Below are 22,041 nucleotides of genomic sequence, written 5' to 3' on the forward strand. Positions count from 1 at the left end.
CAGTTGTTTCCTAGAATCTCGTACATTTAAGACGTTTATAGTTAAGTTGAGAAAACACAATTAACACCCAGGAACTAGGGATCCCGCATAAGACCAAATTTAATTTAGGGCTAACTTGTGCAGAGTCCGAGCATCAGGACAGTAAGGATTCAGAGGAGAAAGGGAACAGAAGAAAGACAGGGCAGACATCGGTATGTCCGGGTACATCGTGAGACATTTTGTTTGGATAGCCAAAAGGGTACTCTTGCTTCCACACCTGGAAGTTTGAAAATTAACTGATAATTATAGGAGCTATTTAGTTCTTTGTATGTGCATAAATAGGACTTATTTCCATGCTAGCTCCACCGTTATCAGCTCTATCAATTCAATTAGAAGTTTTGTCCAGAGATGAATATCATAGTGAGTCATGTTACATAAATGATGCATGGTACCATCAGCATCCTTGTGTGGACTGAGGCTCTATGGATACAAAGCAAACGCCAGATGTGTAAAGACATCTGTTTTAGGACAGAAAAATTCTCCAGGCTTTCAGATGTTTCCAAAGAGAGATTTGACCTGCTCTGGACACACAGAGCTCTGGGTTTTTCCATTTGTATTCCGGTGTGTTGGCATCACGTTAAACACGGCCTCAGTCTCCCAGAGCTTTGAGGGATAAAGGAGTGTGTGCGCCTCAGTGTAATGCGGGGCGTGGCTGAAATCAGGGCATGTGAAAGGGTATGTTCCTGCCAGACGTGCTCCTCTGGGGCTCCTGGGCTTCATTCTTGCCTTTCTGCTACCTCCCTCTCCACTGGTCCGCTCTCTGCTGCTAAATGAAAAGGGCAGACGTTTTGAGGACCTTCAGATCATCAGAACTCTCTCTTCCTTATAAAAGTGCCAAGATCTTCATCTAGAAATGCAGCCTCTCTGACTTACTGTTTCAAACTACAAAATGGTACCTGTAAGGCCTTCCCTCGGTCAAAAACTAGTCCCAGGAAGACTTACAAAGGTAATTACTTTGGTTGAGGAAGATACAGCTGACCCAGAAATTAAAACACGTGCTTTCTTACAACTTTCTTCTGCTAATACTATTCCTTACGCTTCAGCTTACCTACCTGTAAATCTCATGTTCTAGGAACTATTGTGCAGGAATAAGACAGACATTATTGACAAAGTATATTTAGCTCCTAAGAGAATAATCGTGTGCATCCACCATATAAAGGTAATAGTATAGGACTGTATCCAGTTAGGAATTGCAATCATCTATAGCAGAAACCTTGAAAAAAAGGAGCTTAAATAAATAACTTTATTTTTTCTTATATAAAAGAGGTCCAGAGGTAGATAGTCTAAGGCTAGAATAGCAGTTCAATAATGCCATGAATGTACCAGGCTCCTTGTCATTCTGCTTCATGATCCTTCATTTGTTGCCTCTATCCTTAAGATAGCCTCTTGGTCACAAAGTGGCTACTGGAACTCCAGCCACCAATTCTACATTCCGGGCATTAGGAAAAGTGAAGAGAAGAAGCAGAAGGCGTATGCCAGTCCCTTAAGCCTCACCAAGAACTTCTACTTACATTTCATTGGTCAAGTTGGCTATGTGGTTCTACTTGCAGGGGGCGGGGTGGGAAATGGCATTTGTTTCCCTGAGCACATTGCCACCCCCACTCAAACGGGGTTCTTAGGAAGGAAGAAGGGAAAGCAGACATATGGTAGACAATTACAGCCTCTGTGACAAAAACGCTACAAATTAACTTGTGCCTTTTGGGCTATAATTCGGGATCTCAAGTACTCACAAATTTGAAAATGAGTGTCCATATCTATGGCCAAATGATTTCATTCCTTGGATAAACACCAAGGTCCTACTGTAAAGCACAGAGAACTATATTCAACATCCTGTGATAAACCATAATGGAAAAGAATATTTTAAGAAAATAAGTATATATATTTATATATATATAATGGAATCACTTCACTGTACAGCACAAATTAACACAACACTATAAATCAACTATACTTCAATTTTAAAAAATGATTTAATTCCAAGCAAGAATATTCTCAAGTGGCCAGGCCACCGGGAAAGTCCAGGGATTCCAGTGGCTGAAGTAAAGGGCAGAAAATATTGGCTGGTGCTTCTCTACAAGCTCCCGTTTGTCCTCTGAGCTGGTTCAGCCCTAAATATAATTTCTAATAATACGAACCCAGGGCTGTATACAGCAGTTCACCATACAAAGTGCTTTCAGAGTCATGACGCACCCACTCCTCCGTGAGCCCCAGTGAGATGGGGTGAAGGGCTTTTCCCCCACTTTTCAGGTGAAGCAGAGAAGACACAGCTGGAACACACCTGGCTGTGGCCACACTGTGGGGGGCTGGGACCCCAGATCTTCTGACCCCAACCCCAGGCTCCTTCCTCGACACCGACTACCTAAGAACAACTTACGTCCTTGTGTATTTCCTAACGTAACGAGCACACATTTGCCTCTGCAGCCTCGCGTGGTCCTGTCACTGCCATTTTATAGCTGTGGACACTGTGATTGAGGTGGGGGACAGGGCTAGAGGCCAGCGGGCAGACCGTGCTGAGGCCTTGATATTGGGCCGTAATGATGACCCATCACATGTTCACACTGCAATCCAGCTCCCGGGCGCTCCGTGTAGATGAGACCCAGGCTAGCTCCGGCTGCCAGGCTGGGAGGGTGGGTACCCCTTGTTTCTCTACCGTCCCCTCCACCTGCAGGGCCCACCGGAGCCCTGGAGCTCCTCCCGCTCCCCGTGGGACCACAGACGCCCCCAGCAGCCCCGACGTAAATCACAAGAAGGAGGAGAGAGGTTCCCGTGGGACTGCCCTGAGAAATGTTGTCTTTTCCCAGGAAATACATCTGACAGCAGATGAAGGGCCGTGTGGAAAACAAACTTCCCAACGCTGTGCTTGCTATCACTGGCTTGCGCCTCCCCTCTCTGTCCTTTCTCTCACACACACTCATGCATCTGAAGACACCACCCTGGAAAACTCCCTTCCAGGGGATTTGCTTTCTGGAAAGCATCCCTCTCTGGGACCACCGTCCTGGTTACCTTCTGGGTTCGACACCCCCAGGTCCTGCTGCCCCTCCAAATGGACAAAAGCCCCTAATGTTGCTCACAAGTATCCCAGGGAAATACAGCTCTTGAGACAAGCTGGCTTTGGAGACTTCTTGGGAATGGTGACCCAGATGCTGAGAACTTGGGAACAATCCTTAACTTCTGGCCCAGTTGCCACCAGTGCCAATGGCAGCAGGTCTGGTGGTCAGCCTCCTCCTGGCCCTGGTGGAGTGAGCTCGCCCAGCAGGCCGCCCAGACCCACAGCATCCCAGAGGGACTGGAGCAGAGATTCCATCTGTCCTGCCCCTTCCCCCCGCAAAGACGTGGGCGAATGTCGGAAGATAAACAAACAGCTTCTAGAAGAGTTCTAGCAAGGTCATTAAATAACCAACTTGAGTTTTCTGTGGCAAATAGGACAAGATCTATTTCTGCTTCTTCCAAGAAGCCCTCCTTGATCTGCCCAGTTCACAGAGATCTCCCCTCTTTAAATTTGGAATGCTTGTTGCCTATGTCACTCATACATGAGGCCTGGGGACATTTGCTGGTTGATAACGTATTTTCATATTTCAATAAACCACCATTTGCCTGGCAACATGCTGGGTATTCGGTATATATGCTTTTATTTTAATATTCCGTACATTCCAAGAAGGAGGTTTTATCATCCCCACTTCAAAGATGAGCAAAGTTAAGGTTCATGATCATTTGGTGATTTCCCAGCGTCACACAGACCAAGATTTGGACCCAAGTCGGTGATGGAAGCTTTGTGGGCGACAAGCCCTGAGGCCAGCAGCGCTGGTTCTACCGTGCCGCTGCTGAGGCGTCCCCACTACTTCAGTGACCCCCTTCTGCTTCCCAAATCTGGGCTGGTCCTCCTGCTGTAGGGGGCCGTGCAAGGGCCAGCGTGACTCCTGTGGTCTGTAAACCTTGCTGTGAGCAGACTGTCCAGCCAGCAGGGGACTTGTAAGGAGTCCTGTCCTTGCTCTGCTCCAGGGCCCTACGTCGTCGTTCTCCAGGCAGCCCTTCCACCTCCGGGCTGGGACAGCTGGTGAAATGCAATTTCCCTCCATTAATGAAAAGGGCTCCAGTTGATTCCTAACAGAGACCCAGGATGGTCATCCAAAAGAGCTTACAAAACACTCTCTGGATCCCTTACGTGCTGAGAAATCCAGACCAGCTGGATGACATTTTTCTCCCAATGCTCGTAAACTACAACAATTAGGAGGAAAGGGCTTGGCACGGTGGCGCTGGGGTGGAGCTCGGCTCAGCTCTGGAGAAGCTGCCCAAGACCCTGGGCGACCTCCTCCCTCTGCCCCGCTGTGTCCCCTGACCTAGATGTCAGGGCCCCTCCCCCTGCTTCTCAGCATGGTGCCAAAACACTGTGTGGCAGTGGTAGGGACCCTGGCTGGTTTTGGTTTCGTTTCTGCAATCTTACAAAGGAGGTAATAGAATAACAAAAATGGGGATGGAGAGGTATAGATTTAAGCCCGGGTGAGTGAACTGTTTTGCTGGTTTCAGAGCCTGCCTCAATTTCCATATCTGTCAAATAGGGGGAAAGCCCAGGTCTCGACCTCACAGCATGTCATGGGGCAAAGTGAATGGTAGGGTGATGGTGACCCTTCCTTGAATTTCCTGTGAGCCCTTGAGAATCAGCACGTAAATCAGTCATAACAGCCCTGGGCTGCTTCCCCATCCATCAGCGGGAGGGCGCTTAGGAAACAGAGTTATAAAGTTACCCTGAGGAAACTATAATTAGGAAGACAAATCTGCTCTGAAGACATATATCATCGAATATCAGGGCTGAAAGAAACCTGAAGTTCATTTATCATAATGATACCAAAAGTAAATAGAAATCATGCTTAGGGGGTCTTCCATTCCTTTAGCACCAGGAATGGGGACCTGATCAGCTCACAGCATCATCGTCTCCCTGAGGACCACCCTTCATAAGGATCATATATTGTCCCACCAAGACCCCTGTGCAGTTAGAAGGCAGGCAGGGATCATTATCCTAATTTTCCCAGACTTAGAAACTGGGGACACAAAGACAGTAAGCGGCTTTGCCAAAGTCACACGGGAAGCCAAACGTGGAACCGAAATACAGTTCAGGTCTCTTGACCCCTGATAGAGAGTCACATGCATCAATTACAGCGAGCTCAGAATTGTAACAGTCCCCACGTCTGAAAAGGATACAGGAGCTGCTTGTCACAAAGCATAATTAGAACAGGAAAAGGGCCCCTAAAAATAGATGCTGGGATTTTACGGTAAATGGTAAAAAAAAAAAAGAAAAGAAAAGAAAAATTATACTACAGATTATGAAAGCATGCACTGAAGAAAATGAAATGTGCGTTGTGGTTGCCGCTACCTGTAAAATCACAGAATAAACAGTGAGTGAAAAATTGACTTGTTTCGGCATCATTTTTCTTGCACAATTTTATAATGGCACCATAAGCCATCTTTCAATTAATTTTTGCCTTTCAAAATGAAGTTGTACAGAGAGTCACTTCATCACTTATCTCCAGGGCTCTTCCTTAATCCTTTGATACTCAAACCTTTCTCTTTGGAAGCCCAGCCCCCTCGTTGGGGGTGGCCCCTCAGTGCCCCCCCACCCCCTCCCCCTTACTAGATAACTGAGCCAGGTCCTTCCCCGCTTGGTGGCTCTATCTGGAACTTGAGTGGTTCTCCAACATCCCTTTAGTCAACCTGATAGGATTCAGAGTCTTTTGCGAGGTTTGTCATTTTGTTTTGTGAAGATATACGCGTACTAAGAAGGGATGTTTGGTACACCGGAAACTAATATAATACTGTAAATCAACTATACTTCAATTTTAAAAATAGAATAAACTAAAATAAAGTTTGAAAAAATAAGGGCTGTTTGAAGGTGGATTAATCTGAAAAGAGATCTGTTCATTCATGAGTATTTTTGTGCGGGGATTACTCTTCCCCCCTTTGTTTATCTAACTCAAGGCAGGCGGGGTAGGCAGGACAATGAATCTGCAGGTGACAAGGGCTGTTCCTTTACGTGCCTCCTTCTTCCTAGCCAACCCCAGGGAGGTCTGGTTGGTTGGATTATTTTTGAAGGGAGCCGTCTGAGCTTGTACTGACGGTCCATGTCTACACTTGCTCCTCTTTGGAGTGCCAGCCATTGGGGTCGGCTCTCTGCAGGATCAGATGGTCTGGGAACCCCTACTTTTCTTTGCCCAGAACATCATTTCCAGGCTGAAAGTCTGTGTTCCCTTGGTACCATTGCTATTTTCAGTAGTCATCCCCTTTGGGCCATTAGGCCAGGCTAGGACTAGTGCTGCACAGGTAGAGAGAGGGAAGGCAGAGTCTTGAAATTCCAGGCCAGAGGGTAATGCTTCCTCTCCACCACTTCATTCACTCATTCGTTCACTTGTTCACTCATTTATTCAATGAATATTGGTTGAGTGACCTGGAAGGAAGCAGTTTCCCTCAGTCAGGTAGCATTTCATCCTTCATCCATTCAAGTATTCAAGTCATTACAAGCAGTTTCCCTCAGTCAGGTAGCATTTCATCCTTCATCCATTCAAGTATTCAAGTCGTTACCCACTCAAGAGACATGTATTGAACAGCTAGTAAGCAGCAGGCATCATTCTCAGTGACGTGAGGGTAGAAATGGGCATAACCTAGTCATTATCTCCATGGAACTTAAAATGTAGTTGAAGAGACAAGATACATACATGAGCCGTTGATTCATTGTTACTTTTAGTTGTTGCAAATAGTTACATTTGGAAAATGTATTATTATTTATAAGTATCTCTTTTTATCTCCCAGTCATTCTGCAAGGTGAGTTGGGTTCATATTATTACCATTTGATTTATAAATGAGAAAACTGAGGCCCAGAGTAATTCACTTGTATCTGGCAGAGGCAGGTGTCTCCTCCTTGATTCCAGTGCTATTTCTAGAACAACCATGAATTAACCTTTATAAAAATACCAGTGTCATTATTCAGCCATAAAAAGAATGAAGGATCGATACCTGCTACAACATGCAAGGACCTCAACATGATGCTGAGTGAAAGAAACCAGACATCGAAGGTCACATGTTGGGTGATGCCGTGTGTGCGGAATTTCCCAACAGGCAATTCCATAGAAACAGAGAGCAGATTGGCGGTTGCCAAAGGCTGGGGCCAGGGAGGAGTGGGGAGGAACTGCTCGATGGTACGGGGCTTTACTTGGGGTGAAGAAACTGTTCTGGAACTAGAGAGAGCTGGTGGTGGCACAACATGATGGACACCCTAAATGCCACTGCATTGTTCACTTAAAAATGGTTAGGTGTATCTTATGTGAATTTCACTTCAGTTACAAAAGGATGTCAAGGATGCTGTGGAAGAGATGACAGGAGTCCAGGTCTGATCGAGGCCAAGGGCCAGGTCCAAGGCTGTCTGTGCCTGTCACAGTGACTTTGCTGTGATAACCGGCTTCCCCCCACCCCGTGACTGAGGACCTAGGTCGGGTGGTCCAGGTTGCCTCTTCCCAGTTTCTCACGACCCCCTGGACTCCTCCTCTGTGCCATGGACTAGCTGTTGGATGTCCATCTTCCCCATTCACTGTTAAGCTTCATGAGGGCTGGACCTTCTCAGCACCCATCACCACAGTGCCTGGCACGGAGCAGGGACCAAACAGCTCTGGTTCTAGTCTCTTCCACCCCTTATTGGCTGTGCTTTTTAATCTCTCCGGGCCTCCATCCCTATGCCTGAGCCCTGTGCTAAGTCGTCTTCCTCAGCCCGGCAGGCACATGGGGACCGTAATCCTGGCTCACACGTGGCTGAGTTCTTCCTAATGTTGTTGGTGTTGCCCTGATGTCAGTGCCTCTGCATCTTTCATCGCTGCCAAGGACTCCGTTTCGTTCTGAGCGAATGCCACCAATACATTATTTTTGTGGCACCAGTGGGAATTTTCTTCTCGGAGGGAATATTGCCACCTCCCACTGTCTTCCATAAGGACAGAAGAAGCAGTGGCGATAAGGCCTTATTTCCATAAGCTTTAAGAGAGTTTTTAAACCTCTTTAAAATGCTGACAATGGAAGCTACTGGGCCTTTTACACCTTGGCCTCTTCCTGGGCACAAAGCTCATTTCCGTTTCGTGTTAGGATTTAATCTCAGAGCAGCAAGGCAGAACCAACCTCCCTCATTTTATAGGTGGGAAAACTGGGACCCAAGGCGACTGATTCTGATTGGCGTGTCGGTGACGCGCAGGCCACGTGCTCGGGCCTCCCCTGGAACGGGCCGCTGAGTCAGGCTCCGGGGGTCTCTCCTGGCGGTCTTCAGCAGCTGGGGACAGTCACCGTCTGGAACCAGTTAGTTTCTCTCCTGCCTGGAGGCTGGAGGCTGGACTCCATGACCCCTGCAGGTCCTTTTCTTCCCTAGGCTTCTCCAGTTACCTTCTCTGGTTTCCAGCAAACATGCTTTCTCTGGGGAAAAATGAATCCGGGGCTCCGGCTTCCCTTGGGAGCCTGTAAAGGATTTCACTTTCCAGGATGGGGAATCTGAGCTCCATGAGAGAAAACGCTCAGTGCGCTGTCAGAAGGAAACGTTTCAACAGCAACACGCTCTAGATTTAGGTCCTTCCTAGCGACTCACGCTCTTAGTGGGTGCAGAAGCAACTGGGAGGTGAACCTGAATCCCCTTCCTGGGCGCCGGCCCCCTCCCAGGGCTCTAACTTGGTTCACTTCCCTGCTTGACACCAGGGTCTCCTCCTCCTCCGCAGACTTTGGGCCAAAAGCTCTGCCCCTCCCGCCTGGCCTGGGCGCTGGGGGTTAATGAGGCCACGGTCTCTTTCCCTGGGGGACTTCAGCGTCTCATCAGCTCTGAGAGTGTGGGCCATATTTTTTTTTCCCGATTCTCTCTTCTCCGAATTTCTATTCCTTGAACCCCAGCTAGGACACATGGCCAGACAGAGGCTTTCTCCGATGCTTCTGGGCTTAAAGATGATAATAGCTTCTATTTCAACGCTTTCCAAAATATCTATTTTGCTGAGCCCTTAATGTGCATGATTTCACTTCCTCTCACAGCAGCCATGTAAGCAGTGAGTTTTTGAGACCTCGTTGAGCAAGGCGTCCGAGATCACCCGGTTAGCAAGTGGCGGAGCGGGGCTTGCCATCTGGTCCTGTACTCACCGCTATAACACTCAACTCAGAGGTGTAATTACAGGCTTCTCAGAGCGTCACGTATCATTTTGACACCAAAACACTGGCATTTCTCAGACCTTTTTGTTTGTTTGTTTGCTTTACACTAACAGTGTTTAGTTGTACAGGCAAGTCACAGAGTAGGAAATCAACTCCCATCCCCCCGGGTTCAACAGTGACCAATATTTTGCCGCACTTACATCTCCCCCTTTCTTCTTTTCCTCTTTTTTCTCTAGTACGTTAAAGAAAATTCCTGACATTTTGTTGTTTTGAGCCTAAATACTTCCATATGTAGCTCTAAACAGGGGGGAAAGAGAGGGAAGAAGGGATTTCTGACAGAATCACAAAACCAAACACCTAAAGCAGATCAAAATTTCTTGATATCGCCAAATACTCAGTTCAACTCTAATTTCTCCTCGTGTCTCGGAAGATGCCTTTTTACATTTGGCTTGTTTCAAGAAGGGTCCAAGCAAGATCCACATACTGTGTTTTGTTTTATGGCCCCTAAGTCTCTCCATTTAGAACTGTATCCTCTTTTTTCTTTCCAGCATCATCGTTTGTTAAAGAAATGGTGCCCACTGTCGTGAATGTTTCACTCCCTGGGTTTACAGGATTGCTTCCTTGAGGTGTATTTAACTTGTTCTTTTGTCTCCTGTACTTCCTGTAAAATCGAGATCCAAAGGCTTGACGAGGTGCATGTTTTAGCAGGAGCACACGTGGGTGATGCCGTGTACTTCCTGCTACATCACCTCAGCAGACACATGATACCTGGTTGTCCCAATGTGAGTGCTGAGAATCTTTCATGTGTTTAAATGGTTCCCAGATATTTTGATGGCTTATAGAGACAAGAGATGATAGAATATATTTTTAACTTTTTAGTTTATATTGGACTGTAGCTGATTAACAATGTTGTGATAGTTTCAGGTGTACAGCAAAGTGATTCAGTTATGCATATACATGTATCTATTCTTTTTCAAATTCTTTTCCCATTTAGGTTGTTACATAATATTGAGCAGAGTTCCCTGTGCTATACAGTAGGTCCTTGTTTGTCATCCATTTTAAATATAGCCATGTGTACATGTCAGTCCCAAACTCCCTAACTATCCCTTCCCCCCGAGATAAATTTTTTTTTAATTTTATTGAAGTATAGTTGTTTACAATGTAGTGTTCATTTCTGCTGTACAGCAAAGTGACTCAGTTATATACATATATATTCTTTTTCATATTCTTTTCCGTTATGGTTTATCACAGGCTATTGAATACAGTTCCCGTGCTATACAGAAGGATCCCGTTGTTTATCCAAGAGATAAAATATTTAAATTTCACGTTGTCTTAGATTGTCTGGACTACCTTCTGGCTTCTCTTGCATGCCACGTTTGAAGACGAAGCCTAGTTACATGGGAAAACCAAACTTTTTTTGGCCTCAAGAGGGCCGCAGCTTTGGGGGAATCTGAAAGCCTCCTTTGCAGAGGAGAGAAGAATCACTCTTAGGTGTGGAGGACGAGTTCTTGCCCATTGATAGATGTAGGCAACTTCTCCCTGGAGTGCTATTCTGTGGGAGTGGTCCACGCTCATGAGCTAATGATTCAGGAATTAGAAGGTGCCCGGCTGACGCTGGCACTCCGGACGGGAAGGATGAACCAGGTCAAGAGAGAGGCAGAGACGGACCCTGGATGCTGAGGGAGGCTGTGGAGGAAGCAGCTGGAGAGAAATACGGATCCTCTTGGGGAAGGCAAGCAGGAGACAGTAAGACGGCAGAACCTGAACTAAGCAATTGAAAAGACTATGCAAGGAACCTCAGGCAGAGTGAGGGACGACAGCAAATCGGGAGAAGAGTGCTTGGGACTTGGGGATTATTTGTGAAACCTGACCTGAAGAGACTTAGAATCATAGAGTCCTCAGGCTAAAGGGCCTGTGGAATAGCCCACCATATCAGTAAACAAAGGATGCTGGGGCCATCAAGCCAGCAGCCACTACAGGCCCCACTGTGCACCGTGAGGGGGTTCAGGATGGAGAAAAGCAGGATACGGGCCCCACATAGCTAAGGTGCACATCAAAGGAATGATTTCAGTGAGCCCAGACTCTTGCATCTTCCCCTGTGTAGAAAAGCGCTAAATTCATTAACTTGAGGTGTCTGGGTTTTCTTTAACAGTAATCTTTTGATGTTCCAACTACATGGTTTTTTGTTTTTTTTGTTTTAACAAAAACTCCTGTATATCCTGGCTCCTCCCTGACCTCTTCAGAACAGTCCTTCAGAGCTGAGAGGCTGTCTCCCTTAATTCCTCAGTGTGTCTGTCGAATAAAATATAATTCTCAAAGTTTAGCTTGTGCATTTTTTTTCAGTCGACAGACCCTTGTAAATCACCTAGTCCGGCCTCTGTCTTTTGCAGATGAGGACGCTGGGCTCCCTTATTCAAGGTGACACAGGGTCACCGCTGGGACAAGAATCTAGTTTCCATCAAGTTCTCTCCGAGCTCTCCCCACTCTACTGCACTGTCTTCCTTCCTCAAGGAGCCGTGGCTGGGTGGACGGGGGAAGTCTGGCTGGCCAGAGGCGGAGGAGGTCTGAACTGAGAAGCCAGACTTCATTTATGGTCAACCAGCTCAAGCAGAATTTCCGTGACTAAGTCGAATGCCTGTGATTTGCTTTAGTCATTGTAGTGTGTGTCTTGTTCTTCCTCTCTCTGTGTGAACTGATTAGTACAGAGGATGATGTGCTATGGATGAGAGTAACTATAGAAGGATGAGAGCAGGGTGGGGCTATATAGTTCCATGGTCCAGGTTTAAAAAATGAGGCTCTTGCATACCCTCCTCATCCACTGTCTCATTACAGCAATTAAGGCTGGAGGACAAGCATAGACCCAGATACCCTGATGAATGGTGGTGTTGCCGCTTGTGTCTTGGTAACTGATGCTTTACTTGAGGGCTGGGACCTTGAATCAGTCACCTGCCTCTCTCCTAGCACTTAGCAGAGGAAGTAGCACATAACAACACATGGTACTGAACAATGCAGCTCGTTCAACGAATGAATAAACACCCAACATGGCACATCATCTTCCTCAGATACTTTTCTTAATCCATCCCCCTCACTCATCTCAGAACAGTGGTCTTCAGACGTTCCTAGCTTACTCACCACCCCCTACACACACACAAAAATTTTTTTAAATTACGTATTCTCTTTCATTTGTAAGTTAACATCCACAAGTTTACATCAAAATTTAAACATGTAGTTAAAATGGATGTAATTTCCAGAGTATTATAGAAATTGGCATTTTAAAACAAAATCCCTAAATGACACTTCTACACGTTTGCAATAAATTTGATACACATCATATATTTAAAAATTTATAAGCAAATTCTTTATGTTTGTGAGTCATATTGTTCCCTTTTCTTTTTGAAATTGTATTTCTACTTCGCTTCACTTGTTGTAATTCAACAAAAATATGTGCAGAAACATAGTTTTCAAAGTTCCTATAACTGTTATGTTCTAATTGTCAAAATTATTATTCTGTATTAGGTTATAATAACAATTATTAGTAGTATGCAGTTGATAAAAGTATAAAATATTACGCATTTTGATAAGAGAATTTTAAATGTAGAATATACCAATATAGACCATATCCTGGGTGGTAAAACAAACCTCAACACATTTAAAATAATTGAGATAGTACAGAGTGTGTTCTCCATCCACTGTGGAATCAAACTAGAAATCAATAACAGAAAGATAACAGGAAAATACCAAAAACACTTGTACATAATCCATGGGAAGCAAGGAAGTCTCAAGGGAAGTCCAAAAATACATTGAACTGAAAGAAAATGAAAATACATCATAGTGAAAGTTATGGGACACAGCTAGGCAGAGAGGAAAACATGTAGCACTAAATGCTTATATTAGAAAAGAGGGAAAGTCTCATATCAATAACCCGATCTCCCATCTTAAGAGCCTAGAAAATGAAGAGCAAATAAACCAAAGGGTGAGCAGAGGGAAAGAAATAATAAAGATAAGAGTAAAAATCAGTGAAATTTAAACACAGAAAAGCAATAGAGAAAATCTGTGAAATAAAAAGCTGGTTCTTTGGAAAGATCAACAAAATTGACAAATCTCCAACAAGGCTTACAGAAAAGAGAGAGAGAGAGACCACAAATGACCAATATCAGGAATGAAACTGGGGCTATCACTACAGAGTGCTAGATGAAGACATCAACATGATAATAAAGGAATTCTACGAACAACTCTGCTCTCATAAACTTGACAATTTGGATGAAATGGACCAATGCCTCAAAAGACACAAACTTATAAATAATTACAACTCACCCAATATGAAATAGATAATCTAAATAATCCTATAACCATTAAGAAAATTGAATTTGTAACTTTAAAACTCAAAAAAAAAAAAAAAAAAAAATCTCCAGGCCCAGATGGTTTCACTGGAGAATTTTCCAAGCATTTAAAGAAGAATTAACACCAATTCTATACAATGTCTTCCAGGAAACACAAGAGGAGGAAAGACATTTCCATTTATTTTATGAAGCTGGTATTATCATGATACCAAAACCAGTACAAAAAAAGAAAAAAAAAATTACAGACCAATAAATATCATAAGTATAGATAATAATTCTTAATAAAATATTGGCAAATAGAGTCCAACAATTATAAAAAGATTTATACACCATAACCAAGTGGGGTTTATTCCACAGATGCGAGGATAGTTCAATATTTTAAAATCCATCAATCAAAGGCAACAGAACATAGTCAAGATTTGAGACTTGAGGGCTTGATTGATGGCTATTTATTATTTTAGAAGAAAAAGATTCCTTCTCTAGTATACTTTACTTCCTTATTCAGGAAGGTTGGAAAGATTTACAACGTGGATAACTTTGCTGATATTTTTATAATAAACATATTAATAAACTTCATTTTATTAAACTTTAAAAAAATCCATCCATATAATCAGCCATATTAACAAGTTAAAGAAGAAAAATTATATGATTATATCAACCAAGGCAGAAAATGCATTTGACAAAATTCAGCATCCATTCATGATAAAAACTCTCAGGAAAAAAAATACAGAATAGAGAGGAACTTCCTCAACTTGATGAAGAGCATCTACAAAAAATTTATAACTGACATTATCCTTAAAGGTTAAAAACTAAATGTTTTCTCCCTAAAACTGGGAGCAAGGCAACAATGTCTGCTTTTACCACTTTATTCAATATAGTGCTGGAAGTTCTTGCCAGGGCAATAAAGCAAGAAAAGGAAATAAAAAGCATATAGATCAGAACAAAGAAATAAAATTATTTGCAGATGATATGATTGTCTGTGAAGAAAATCCCAAGGAATCTACAAAAGACTCTTAGAACTAATAAGTGAGTTTGGCAAGTTCATAGAATATTAGATAAACATACAAAAATCAATCAGTTGTATTCCCATATTCTGGCAACAAACAAATGGACACCAAAATTAAAAATGTAATATCATGTTAACAATTGTTTGAAAAACTGAAATATTTATGTATAATTCTAATGAAACATGTAAGATCTAAATGGAGAGACATGCTGTGTTTATGTGTCATAAGACTTAACACAGTAACTATGTCAGTTCTTCCCAAATTGATATACATGTACAACACACTTCTTATCAAAATCCCAGCAAGATTTTGGTAAATATTCACAAGATGATTCTAAAATTTTAATGGAAAGGCAAAGGAACTAGAAATGCCAGAACAATTTTGAAAAAGAAAAATAGACACATATCCGTCTACCTGATTTCAAGACTTACTTATAGCTTCAATAAATCAATAATCAGGACCGTGTGCTCTTGGTGAAAGAACAGACATAAAGATGAATGGAACAGAATACAGAACACAGAAACAGACACACACAAAGGTATCCAACTTCTTTTTGACAAATATGCAAAAGCAACACAATGGAGGAAAGATAGCTTTATCAACAAATGGTGCTGGAGCAATTGGAAAGCCATGGACATAAAAATAAATTTAAAAAAATAACAATAAAAACTTCTCACTTAAGTCTTACACTTTATACAAAAATTAATTCAAAATGGATCACAGGCTTACATGTGAATTATAAAACTATAAATCTGGTAGAAAAAAATAAGAGAAAATCATCGGGATCTAGGCTAAGCAAACGAGTTTTTAGATCTGACACAAAGAGTACAATCTGTATAAGAAAAAACTGATAAATTAGACTTTATCAAAATTTAAAACTTTTGCTCTGCAAAAGATCCCATCAGGAAGATAAAAATTCAAGCTACAGATAGCAGGAAAATATCTGCAGACTAATACCAGTGTCCAGAATGTATTTTTTTAAAAAACTCTTTTAGAAAAGTAAAACTTTTTAACTTAACAGTGGAAAAGCAAAAAATCCAACTAAAAAATGGGCAAAAGACATTTCACCAAAGAGAATATAAGGATAGCAAATAAGTGCATGAAAAAAGATTCAATATCATTAGCCATTAGGGAAATGCAAATAAAATCACGAGATATCATTACACCCTCATCAGACTGGTTAAAATAAAATATAATTGAATCAATGAGGCAAAGATAGCCTCTCTCACGACTCCAATTCAACATTATCCTGGAAGTCCTAGTTAATGCAGAAAGACAAGAAAGGAAGTAAATTGATAAGAAAGAATTAAAATTTTCTTCGTTTGCAGATGACACAATTGTCCATGTAGAAAATCCCAAAGAATTAACAGCAACAACGAAAAAAGCTTCAGGAACTAATAAACAATTATAGCAAGGTTGCAGAATACAAAAAATACAAAAAATTTAATTGCTTTCCTATATACCAATAATGTTTGGAATTTAAAAATTAAAAACCCACCACCGTTTACATTAGCACCCCTCAAAAATGAAATACTTAAGTATAAATCTTACAAAATGTGTGAGAAAACTATATGAGGAAAACTACGGAACTCTGATGGAAGAAATCAAAGAATATCCAAATAAGTGGAAAAATATTCCATGTTCACTGATAGGAAGACTCAATATTGTTCAGATGTCAAAGTTCTTCCCAAAATGAGCTATAGATTCAACACAATCCCAGTGTAAATCCCAGCAAACAAATTCTAAAGTTTATATGGGTCAAAAGACCCAGAATAGCCAACACAATATTGAAAAAGAATGAAATCAGAAGATAGACACTACTCGACTCCAGGACTTACTATAAAGCTACAGTAATCAAGAAAGTACAGTATTGATGAAAGTATAGACAAATAGATGAATGGAACAGAATAGAGAATTCAGAACTAGACCCATGCTAATATAGTCAACTGATCTTTGAGAAACGACCAATGGCAATTCAATGGTGAAAGGAGAGTATTTTCAACAAATAGTGCTAAGAATGATTGGACATTCACATGCAAAAAGAAAAAAAATTAATCTAGACACAGACCTTATGCAAAACTATAAAACTTCTAGAGGATAACATGGAGAAAATCTATGTAACATCAGATTGGCCATGACAGTTAAATACAACACCAAAACACGATCCATGAAAGAAATATTTGGTAAGTTGGACTTCATTAAAATTAAAAACTTCTATTCTGTGAAAGACACTGTTAAGAGAATGAAAAGACAAGTCAGAGGCTGGGAAGAAAAAGACAAGTCAGAGGCTGGAAAAAAAATCTTTGCCAAACACACATCTGATTTTTTAAAAAAAATCTGTTATCTAAAATATACAAAGAACTCTTAAAACTCAGCAATAAGACAACCAGAAGGCAAACGATTCAATTAAAAAGTGGGCAAAAGATTTGACAGAAACCTCACCAAAGAAGATACACAAATTACAAATAAGCATAAAAAAGATTCTCCACATCATAGATCATAAGGGAGCTGTAAATTAATCAAACAGGTACTACATACCTGTTAGAATGGTTAGAACCCAAAACACTGATAACACTGAATGCTGTTGAGGAGAGAGCAACAGGAACTCTCATTCATTAGTGGTAGGAATGCAAAATGGTGCAGCCACTTTGTAAGACAATCCAGCAGCTTCTTACAAAGCTAAATGTAATCTTATCATACAATCCACAACTGTGCTTCTTGGTATTACCCAAATGAGTTGAAAACTTATGTCCACACAAAACCCTGTGCACAAATGTCTATATCAGCGTTATTCATAATTGCCAAATAATGAATGTCCTTCAAAGGGTAAATGGATAAACAAATAGCGGCATATCTATACAATGAAATATTATTTAGCACTAAAAAAAATCGAGTTATCAAGCCATGAAAAGAAGTGGAAGAACCTTAAAAGCACGTTTCTAGTTTTAAGAAACCAATCAGAAGAGGCCACACGCTGAACCATTATAAGTATATAACATTCTGGAAAAGGTTGGTGTGGATGGTTAAATAACTATGGTCCATTGATACCATGGAATATCACTCAGCAACAAAAACGAACGAACTATTGATACATATAACACCTGAATGAATCTCCAGAGAATATTACTGAGTGAAAAAAGCTAATCCCAAAGGGTTACATAGTGTACGATTCTATTATATAACATTCTTGAAATGACAAAATCATAGGAATGAAGCACAGAATAGTGGTTAAGGAGGGGCCAGACGGAATGGAAGAAGGTGTGGTATAAAAGTGCAACATGAAGAACCCTCATGGTGATGGAGATATTCTATCTCTTGGTTGTGTCAATGTTCTGGTTACAATATTGTATGCAAGATGTTACCATTGGGTAACCCGTACACAGGATATCTGTGTAAAATTTCTTACAACTGCATGTGAATCTATTTTCTCAAATTAAGAAGTTCAGTTAAGAATTTTTTATTAGAAAATTATCCCTTAATAAAAAGATTAAGACTTTTATTTTTAATTACTTTATGTATCCATGAGTGATATTACTTGTTATTAGAATTAGACAGAGAGCAGTATCCATTCCATTCCTGCTTCTCGTTTTTATAGAAGTAATGCTGGGAAACTTTGTTCACATAAATCATTTGGAAGGAGTTTTATTATAGCGATATGATTTAACTCTCTGAACCCTTTCCAAGTTCTATGCCAAAAATAACATACTGCTCTATCATCAAGAATTATTTTTAATAATCTATCAGCTGACAACTCCATTAGGTCCTCTTCTGATATCACTGAAAGCAAAGAGTCAGAAAACATCTGACTTACAAATACCTATTTTTCAGTATTTGCGGTTATTAACCTTCCCTGTTTCTGAGAAGTCATTTAGAATGCTTGACTAAGACTCATCAAATGATTATTAATTATCTGTGTTATTCTTTTTCTTAAAGGTACCTTCTAATTTGATACACCTAGAGTTAGATAAATTGAAATATTGTTAATTCAATACATATTTGCCAGAACGTTTTTGTAAAATTATTTTATATTATCATAAGCTTTATTTTTTTATTGTCATCAAGCTTTTAAAAGCTGCAGGTTTAACACATCATTTTATGAATAACATCCACAATTTAGCCTAATCATTGAAGGCAGTCATCATTGTAAAACAAATCACCCAGAGTAGATTTACTCTCTGTCCCAAAAAAAGCCCCAAAACAAAGAGAAGCCAAATGTCTTCAGAAGTAATAGCCCATGAGAAGAGGTCAGATGGACACACATAAAACGAACACACCACACATGAAACGTGGTTAAGAAGATGGCAAATATATTTACACTTCTAATCGGAAGGGAGGCTGGAGACTGTTAGAGGGGGTGAAGGAACTGGAAATATGGGAGAAGATGGGAGATTTCAGGAGGAGTTGCATTTGTTTCAGAGACTCAGAAATGGGTACAAATGAGCTTTGATGGAGTAAGTAAGGCCAGTGGAACAACACCTTTTAAAAAATGTCCACAGCTACCTCTTGGTAAATGAAAATGTTTTGCCATCCTTTCCTATCCACAGATAAGATTTTGCTTTTGAGCTAAAGTTTTATATTCAATGATAGAAGAGGGAGAGGATAGAGAAAGTGAGAGGGGGGGAAGGGAGAGAGGGACAGAGGGAGGGAGAAGGGAATGAGGGACACAGGGAGGGAGAGAGACAGAAAAGAGAGAGGGACAGAGGAATGGAGAGAGAAAAAAAAAGAAAAAAAGAAAAGATGGAGGAAGGGAGGAAGGAAAGAAGGAAGACAACCAATTTGTCATCTCCTTAGAATTCCAGCTCAATTTCTAGAATGGTGGTGGTCCAATGGGTTAATTTATACTAAAGTGTTAATGGCTTACAGTGGTTATGCACTCCAAAGATCCCTTTCAGCTCAAAGGCTCTGTGAAACATTGTGTACATTAAGGAATCACCGTTTAAAAAGGAATTTTTGAAAAAGTAAGATTAGAGAAAAGAAATGGGGGAGATGATCGGTCGTCCTCGCTCAGGCAATCCAATCAGGAAAGTCGGGGCAGTAGCAGTAACTTACTAAGCACACCAATGGGGCCGATAGATACCATCTACCAGTAGATGGCGGTCTTCATATTAACTGACTCCTAACTGGAACAGCCCTCTTTTCCACCGGATTGTGCAACTTGTAGGGTTGGCTGGCTTCATGCACAGGTAGAAGAGGACACCACCTGCGCCGGGCGAATGGGAGAGCCCTAGGTGAGATCTCCACCTGCTCAAAACGAACTCCCTCACAGACCCCGCCATCCATGTCTGAAGTTCAAATTTATCCAGCCCTTTGGGGAGGGGGGGGGCAGATGGCAGGCAGGCAGGGGACCAAGGTTAGTCATTAACACTTTAGCAGGAACTAATCTGGTATATTAACTCAGGAGAGAAAGGACCTTGGAAAAGGATAACGAAAGACTGGTAAGTCCTAAAGAGAAGATCTGTGCAACTTTCATGGTTGTTTACGTGGGACAGTCTGTGTGTGAGCTGGAGTGGCGTGTAAGCGCTGGGTGCCTGAGTTATAGCCTTTAAAAAAAGAAGAGGTAGGAAGAAAAGAAATGGTGGATTAGAACAGGTCAAGTTTGCCTATGGTCAGACCTGAACTCCTCACGTTGTATCCTTCAGCTCCCATGTCAAGATGGAGAACTGAAACCCCCAAGGTTTGCTAAAGAACCTGTAAATCTCCTTATACCTTAACTGGGTCCAAAGCCTAAATATTAATAATTCCTTGTCACTCTCTATCTGGTGCCCGTAGCCCCGGATCTGTTAGGACCAGCACCTTCTTCATCCCTAGGACGGCCCAAGACGTCAGGGGACGTAGGCAAAGAGGAATTATTCAGAGAGGGGCCAAGATGGTGAGAAGCTCGAAACCTGTCCAGTATCTGTCCCAGGGTAAACTGGAGAAGACACGGTCAACGTGACTCTGTCTTTGAAGACTCCAATGGCTGTCATGTGGAACATGCCAGAGACATTCTATGCAGACCCAAAGGTAGAAGCAGATTTATAGAGAAATCAGTTATAATGCAATGTAAGGAAAATTTCCTCTTCCGTGACGATGATGATGGAAATAATAATATTATTAACTCACATTTATTGAACCATTGCACGGTGTCAGTCACTGAGTTTCGCGTGCCTGATCTCATTGAATAATTAGGGCGTTCCAGTGGAGTGGGTATTCTTCTTATCACATTTACAGGAGAGGAACCAGAGGAGCTAAATAACGTACTCGGGGACCTGAGAATTTAGTCCCTGGTGGGGCTGTCTCCTTATGCTGACCGGCCGCCCTGGGAGTCAGTACGTTCCCCTCCACGGAGACTCCAAAGCACAGGTAGGGGACGTCCGGCAGGAATGCTGTAAAGGAGACTCATTAGATTTGATGATCCTAAATGTCCTCCCAGCCCTTAGGGCATGTGGGTTCCTTCAATCATTCAACAAATAATGGAGTGCCAGGCAGTGTCCTAGGAACTAGGGAGCTCCTGATACCAAAAGGAGGAGGGGGAGGAGGAGGAAGAGGTGAATTAGTAAACAATTGGGGTTTTTTTTTTAAAGCTCAATTGCGATAGGTACTATCTTAGAGAAGTGGGAAAGTGCCATGAGAAAATATAACTGGAGCATAATCTAGTCTGAGGAATCAAGGGAAGTGGCATTTAAGCTGAGATCTGAAAGTGAGTAAGAGGTGCTCAAGCAAAGAAGTAGGGGAAAGGAAGGGAGGGTTCCAGGCAGAGGGAAGGTCCTATACAAAAGCCCTGAGGCAGAAAGACCTTGGCACTTTCAAGGCTCAGGAAGGCCATTGTGGCTGGAGTCGAGGAGAGAGGGAGAGGCAGCAGATCTGAAATAATGCTGGGAGTAAGCAGGAGGTACCACATCCTGCAAGCAGTTATGAGACATGTGAGGCTTTATCCTTGGAGCAAGAAGGGGGTTCTTGAAGGCTTTCAAGCGGGAGAGAGAAATGATGAGTTCTGTTTTCAAAGGCCACGCGGACGGCTGCATGGGCATTGGGATGCAGGGGATGAAGAGAGGTCAGTGTAGGAACAGGAGATTGCCCTCTTTCCAAGGGGTTCACAAGGCACTATCCCTCACACGGGCCAGTGTGCATCTTCTTGAGATGGAGGGAAACCTGGGAGGAGAAGGTCGCCGCTAAGTGTGAGACCTGGTGTCGGTCTCCGCCAGCCTGACTCACCAGTGCTGTCCTATCTGGTCAACAGTCCGGCTGAGGTTTTCCAAACTGCATTCAGCAATTCAGGAACGGTGTGGAGTAGGGTGTGCTGGGGACTCGAGTGCACCCTTCCCTAATCAGGGACAGCTGTCCTGAGCTCAGCCCCAAGCGTCCGCCTCCCACACTGCCCATAGCTGTGGGTTCCTTCCCCACCACCCACAAGGAAAGCCAGGCCGCATCTGGGAAGTCAAAGAGAAGACGGAGAGTTCATTCTTCAAGAAAAAGTCCCAAGTCAGATCATTATTCTAAACGCACAGAAGAGCTCAGAATGAATG

The sequence above is a fragment of the Eschrichtius robustus genome, chromosome 13, assembly GCF_028021215.1.
Source record: "Eschrichtius robustus isolate mEscRob2 chromosome 13, mEscRob2.pri, whole genome shotgun sequence".
In the NCBI taxonomy this organism is placed as follows: Eukaryota; Metazoa; Chordata; class Mammalia; order Artiodactyla; family Eschrichtiidae; genus Eschrichtius; species Eschrichtius robustus.